The sequence below is a fragment of the Clytia hemisphaerica genome, unplaced genomic scaffold (genome assembly GCF_902728285.1).
Source record: "Clytia hemisphaerica strain Z4C2 unplaced genomic scaffold, Clytia hemisphaerica genome assembly, whole genome shotgun sequence".
Taxonomy (NCBI): domain Eukaryota; kingdom Metazoa; phylum Cnidaria; class Hydrozoa; order Leptothecata; family Clytiidae; genus Clytia; species Clytia hemisphaerica.
In genome coordinates, this window is record NW_027103806.1 from 24,693 (window position 1) to 32,042 (window position 7,350).

The following is a 7,350-nucleotide window of genomic DNA, read 5'->3' on the forward strand; positions in this document are numbered from 1 at the left end:
ACAATCTGAACGGAATTTTTTAACAAAGCCTACGGAACTAAAAATTATGTAGACTAAGCTTGTCACAGACTTGATTTTAAAAGAAAAGAGGAATATTTCAAAGTCCAGACCTTATGAGAACTAAACACTATTTTAGGTTTATTGTTTTTTGAGGTCTCATATCAAATCCGAAATTTAAAATTTCGCGATAAATGACTCTTAAATGATGCAAAGATGCGTCAAAATAAAGATCAAAGAAAGCGGAGAGAAATTCATTGTTCCATAAACAAAAGAAAAATCTTTGGTCCAAACCTAGCTTTCGAACTAATTACTACTAAAATTGAGAAATTTTAACACAACTTAAAAATAATAATTCAATAATAAATGGCAAATTAGCGCTGTAGCTTTGAAAGGTGATCATTATTCCACATTTTCACAAAGTTTCAATTGCTTAAATTGTTTCAAGAAGAACTGAGATCATTAGGAAGGTGACCAACCTAATCGACCTTACAGCTACTTTTAGGTTTAGGGAAATTTGAAAAAAAGATTTTCGATTTATGAAAAATCTGATTATACCAGTGAATTCTACGTAAAAAAGTGGTTCTAGGGTGTGAGTATCGCAAATTTTGACTCATACTACCCCGTAAATGAAAATCCGGAAATCAAAAATAAAGAGCAGTCTAAAACGACGTTGCGATACAACATACTTGGATTCCAGAAAAATGCGTCTCAAACCTAAACCTAACGAGTTACGCCAAATCGGACGTTATCACGTTAAATGCCATCAAAATTCATACGTGGGGTTTGAATATTTTCACTTCCGGTCAATACCGGATATCCGAACCCTAGGGGCCAATGTGTCACTCCAATGACTACTTTTCGAAGTACTAATAGCTACTTAGGTTTGAGAAATTTGACAAAATTTGAGATGAAATCAAAAAGTTCCATTTTTTTGCTGTTCCGGACATAAATCCTCAAAGTGGGCATGATGTTTGTCATTTCAGACGAAATCCCATTCAAAATAACTCGGTGGATCAAAAAGTCAAAAATCGGACGAACCCATTAATTACTACCCGTCATTTTCAAACCTAAATAGAACTAATAGCTACTTTAGGATTGTGATGCAGATTAGGGTTAGGGTTAGGGTTAGGGTTAGGGTTGGAGATCAAAACAAGCACTACTTTTTGATTTTCTCTCTAATATAGTACTGTCAACTGGTAATCACATGTAACTCACTGATGGAATTCCTTCTTGCAAATGACTTTTGTCAAAATTTCTTCCCCTAAATTGTCCTATGATGGTACCCCACTCAAATACAAAAATTCAGAAATTTTTAATGATTCAAACTCAAAAAACCTCATTTTGGGGCATTTTTGAGCCCAAATGTGCCCAAAAATTTTTCCCCAAAATTGATGGAGACCGTTTACCATTTACCATTTTGCGTCATTGTGCAAAAATATTTGAAAAATTGAGACAATCCCAAGAAATAACTAACGAACAGACAGGCCAACGGTTAATTTATAGGATCTCAACAAGGTGGGTCTAACAAAAATTCACTCATCATATGACACTTGAGATTCACGTTCTGAATGAATTTTATCAAAAATTTCAGGACTTGAAAGTACATATCACATTACGTGCCGTCAACTGCTCTAACCTGGGACTATCTGACAAATCATGGGACGGCAGTTCTGCCACCATTTCACAAAACCTCCAAAGTCATTGAACAGCGTATTAAAAAATACACGATTTCTCTTTTGCACTGAGTAGGCTTTTAAATATGAAAGTTGTTCCGTAGTGGAACATCCAGGAGTGTCTGGAACGAAGAAGAATAAATTAGTTGTAAAAGGTCACTAGCACGGCAAGTTACACACTCATTATTTGTTAATCCCTTCATGCGCTAGGCGGTTAGGTAGGCGGCGGCGTTCTGTAATTCTCCAATCGGCGTCCAGTCATTTTGAATGAAAACAAAAAAGTTAAAAAGGGCACGCTATCAGTGGAAGTTATCATGACATGTTATGACAGAAAGTATGATTGAAAAACTTGGTGGAGTTATCAAAACAAATTTGTTGTCAAAGAGATTTAACAGTAAGTGAAAATACAGGCCAGATATCAACAGTCCCATGTTTCGACAAATCGTCCCAAGTTAGAGCAGTTGACGGTGCATTTCTGTAATTTTTTTGTGCAGTTTTGTATTTTTTGCGCAGATTTGTAATTTTTGAGCTGCACACTTTTGTAATCATGTGGCTGCGCACTTTTGTGATTTTGACCAAAAATCGACCAAATTTTCCTTTGAAATAGTATAGATAAAAATCCTAAAGATTTCTATCTATCTATCTATATATTTCAGTAGTTAACAACATAAATGTTTGTTCTCCCTACATATAAAAGCATTAACAAAAATAAGATAAATGAAATTGGTTTAATAATAAAAAATGTTTGAATGTTTATTCAATAATAAATATGTAAAAATTTGTTAATTCTAAAAAAAATCTAAGTATGTTTGGTTGAGGACAAAGCCTAGGTTATCGAGATAAAGAGTAACTAGCATAAGGCTAAACAAAATGTTCTGAGAATGCCAAGATACGTGGAGGCAAAGTAGTAATGAGAAGTTGTAATTTGTTGTAACGGAGTTAAATCGAATTGATCTGAGTTTTACTAAGTTTTGAAATGTGGCATAATTAATATCAGCAGTCTTTTTTACAAAATGAATTAACTTTTTGAAAAGTATATGTGATGTGTGAAGATATAGAATGATTCATTTAAAAATTCAGTTGAAAGAGTTATAACTAGGCATTACGTTTGTGCGTTCTATTATTAAATTTCTAAACAAAAATTAACATTTCAGCTAATTTTAAAGTGCTATGAAGTCAAATAAACAAATCCGTCTTTAGAAAACATCTCAAATACAATACTTTGTTCAGAACAAGTCGGAACAACTCGGATTAACTCATAATTTCAATTATATCGCATTAATAAGTATCACTACTCTTTTCAATATAGAATGAATGACCATTTTGCAGTGCATTCATACAGTCAAGTATTGTTATCAATAAATCATTTAAAAATAAATTAAACTGCTTTTTAAAAATCCTACACAAAGGTCAATCAAGACGAATCTGGGAACAAGTATTGAATAAAAAATGTTAAATTATTTTCTGAAATTGAAAAAGTGTGCAGCTCGAAATTACAAAAGTGCGCAAAGAAATTACAAAACTACGCAGAAATTACAAAACTGCGCAAAAGTTACAAAACTGCGCAAAAGTTACAAAACTGTGCATAACACACATGATTGTATCTATTGATTTTTTCAGATAATAATATGTCAGTGTTACAAAAAAATGGATGATGGTACAATCGAGCAGTTTTTCAAGCAAATTTTGAAACTTTTAGCAGAAAGTGATAGAAGAATAAATGATAACACAAAGAAAACAACCAGCTTCATGTACAGAAGATTTAAATTTGTTCTCAGCTCGATTGATCTCATTATTGGCGCAGGTGAACTAGAACATTCAATACCCAAAAATGTCTATCTCAAATTCAAAGAAACCAAAAAAGACCTTGAAGTTATTTGCAATGCATGGGAGGCAAAAATAGATGTCCACCCTAATGTCGAAATTCCAGACTTCACTAGATACCATGTTAAAGTTTGTCACACTGGAAAACCTGGGCGTCCTTATCTTGAAATTGATCTAGCTCAAATTGATTTATTGCGAGATTATCACTTTAACTGGAAACAGATTTCAGGAATACTGGGTATACATAGGTCAACACAAAGCTTAAGGAAAGTAATTATGAAACAACTATGAAATACTCAGATATTTCTAATGAGCTTCTGAATGAAGAGATCAGGAAAATTAAGGAAACTCATCCAATGGCTGGTGAGCGAATGATTGTAGGATTCCTAAGATCTAAAGGTTTTCGTATCCAACGTCAGAGAGTACGAGATAGTATACACAGTGTTGATCCATTAAATTGTTTGAATAGATGGTTTAAAAGCAATTCACGCTGGATCTATAGCGTCCCAGGACCCAACAGTTTGTGGCACAACGATGGATTACATAAGTTGATTCATTGGGGAATGGTTATCCATGCATGTATTGATGGTTACTCTCGAATGATTACTTCTCTCTAGTTTGTGCAACAAACAACTACGCAACTACAGCTTTGGAGGCTTTTCTTCGTGGAGTTGAGATCCATGGTATTCCAGCAAGAGTTCGTGGTGACCATGGCGGTGAAAATAATCGTATTAGAGATTACATGCGAAGCACTCAAGGGTACCAAGGTGCCTATATTCAAGGCAAATCAGTTCACAACCAACGTATAGAGAGGCTTCACTATGATACAACACATTGTGTATTGAGCTACTTAATTGATTTATTTAGTTTCATGGAAGATAATGCAATCTTAGATCGAAACCATGAAGTTGGATTATTTACACTACAGTTTGTGTATGAACCAAGAATCCAAAAATCGCTTGATGAATTCAAAGAAGCCTGGAATCATCATCAACTTTCGACTGAAAAAACAAAGCTTCCCAAAGGGGTGTAAGGAGATATTTATCACCTGTTATCGAAGAGGATGAACATTATGGTATCGACCCTTGTGCTTCACTTGGTATCATGCCATCTGATGAAACCATTGTTGAGGTCAATAATATTTTAAATGTCAATTCAACTGACAGCAACTATCTCAAGAATATCTTACTAAGCGAATTCGACCCATGTTATGATGATGGAAATCATGGAATAAACTTGTTTTGTTCTGTATTTGAAAAAGTTTGTGAGCTAGTAACATCCTGATTACCTCTTTTTAGTGAAATTCTTTCAGTTTCTGAATGGTTTTTTTAGGAAATATGACATTTTTGCAACTACTTTTTGTGGCAGACACTAAAACAGGAAAATTAGTTACCAAAAAGAATTTATTCCCTTTAGGTGGTGAAGATTATATGTAGTTGATCTGATACCAAATTCTTAACCATCTCAAACATTAGCCATTTTAAATCGTACAAATCAGACAGGTTGTAGTTTTGAGTAACTATTGGTCTAAAAGTGGCATGATAAAATTTGGCAAAGATGTTTTCATTCTGTTTTGATTTCCTGAAAGCAAAGATTCTTCTTTAGTCATAGACTCATATTTTAAAATCCTAAAATCCTAAGATCTATGCAGATTTGTGAATGTGAATGTGAAGTTTAATATGATGAGGTTTCTTTGGGTTTGGCCCATAGTTTGAATTGTAATTGTTTTTTTAAATGAAAATTCTAACAAACTATCCGTTCCCTGACGATATACCCTTAGCTACACCTGTTATGAAATCGGTAAAAATTATTTGCTATTGATAAGAATATAATTTAATTCTGCTTGTCATCAACTTCAAAAGCATAAGCAAAATCTGATCATATTTCCTATATTACACATAAGATAAGAGCTAGTGTTTAATGGAAGCAGTCTGATTGATGGGAGATCAATTTCGCTCCTTAAATCAGCTAATTTATGTGTTTGGTGTGTCTTTCCTTTACTTAACATAACATTAACAATCATGAAATCAATATACTTGATAATTAAATGATCTTGGCTCGTTTTATCAAATGAAATTATAGTGTAAGAGTTAATTTTTTCCTCTTATTTTCAGTCACCATTGGAAATAATATTGACGTTGCCCTCTCTAACTGGTGAGAAAATTTTGTTCATACAGAGTGCTCATTAAAGAGTAAATCTGTGTACGTGAAGTTTTCAAGGCATAATTTATTTGAATGATTTACAACAATGACATTCTTGAAAGTAAAGGGACAAGATGGAGTTTTTACAAGCTCTTATTTGATTTGGTTGGTCGTTAACCAGTAATAAAACAATTTTGTACCTTTTTCTAAAGAGCCCGTCATTTTTATTACTTCAAATGACCAATCATTAAAGTATCTTATAAAAACTCCATCTCATCTGAAAGTAAATACCACCAGATATCTCTTGTTCAATACTTGGTATCCTTCAAAATTCTATCTGACCAGGCGATGTCAATCGAAGCGAATCAAATTCTTAAATTGGCAATCAAATCAATTGAATTAAAATCAACTGATTGAATTTGAATTTAATTCGGCCAATCGAAGTGCATTAAAAGTAAAAAAATGTGAATTTTTTTGTTATTCGATTAACTTCGATTGACTTCGTTTGATATTCGATCGACTTCGATTCTACTTATTTCAGCTTCGACATGTCACATATTGACTTAAATGCTCTTTGTTCAATTGACATCGTCGAGACTCGTTTATGAAAAACTTCTATACTAAAATCCTACAATGGTGTTTGTTTCTTTAGGTTATCAAACATCCAATGAGCATGAAAAACTTATCTCTGTTTTAATGATGTTGCGCCATTTCAATGGATTTTTTAATGCTGTTTGTGAGGCCATCAAGGTCAAAGGTGAAGATGCCGCAGACATTGAACACTTGTTTGCTCAGGTAAAAGTCTTTCAATAAGGTAATCCCAGCTATTTATTTTTGCTTTAGGGACCATTGACAAGAGATTTTTCTTAACGGCTTGAAGCTGCTTTAGGGGATGAGGTAGCAAGTCTGCCGGTGAAAAAAAGTTAAAAAAGAGAAAAGCTCACGTTGATTGAAACACTTATCAGCTGAAAAATTCTGAAAATTTCCCTATCGAACGTCTTCGAAGTGTCTTGTTCCAAGAAAGGGTGACAAAAATAAACCGTGTATGTATGTCGGCAGCCATTCCTTTGACTGGATTTAAGGTTTCGAAATTGGTAGGTTACAGCTCCATGACCATGATCATGCATAAGGCCCCAACTTTATTATTTTCTATTTAGATTTATATGCTAATCGAGGACTCATCACTGCATGGTTTGCAGTCAACTTTAACTGATCTTGAAATGGAACTTGGAATATTTTCATATTATAGCTGTCATACATGCTATTCAAAAATAATAACTTCTCTCAAAAACCTCAAATGTGAAGTAAGTATGATTTCATTTAGTCACAAAAATATGCAGCAAGAGTTTTCACTACTGAAGTAATATTGGAATGTTGATTCAAATTTGGGTTTCTTTGTGAAAATGTTCTCCTGTACCATCACATTACACAATTCATTATAGTCAAGTTTTCTTTCTTATAGATTTGGAATGATTTTTTCCTAAAGGCTCTTTCTTCCGATACAATCACCGAATATTATTCTACCAAAGGAAGTTTTACTAAAGAGGAAAAAGGTACTTTCAATTTTTCTGGCGCTACAAATTGACCTGACTTTTTATCTCAAAATAATCTGCAGCTGAGACATCGAAACTTTGCTTGATATGTTTGATAGCTATCAAAAATTGTAGCCTTTTGTTTGAACTGCATATAATTTTGATTTATATTTCTTTAT

At 33.3% G+C, this 7,350-nt stretch overlaps 1 long non-coding RNA gene across 1 annotated transcript; it reads left to right on the top strand.

Moving 5' to 3' along the window:
- Positions 1-5,257: 5,257 nt before the first annotated feature.
- Positions 5,258-6,344, top strand: LOC136806472 (uncharacterized). The gene is made up of 3 exons (XR_010846565.1): positions 5,258-5,297; positions 5,612-5,651; positions 6,292-6,344. It is a non-coding gene; the product is annotated as an uncharacterized lncRNA (long non-coding RNA).
- Positions 6,345-7,350: the final 1,006 nt, after the last annotated feature.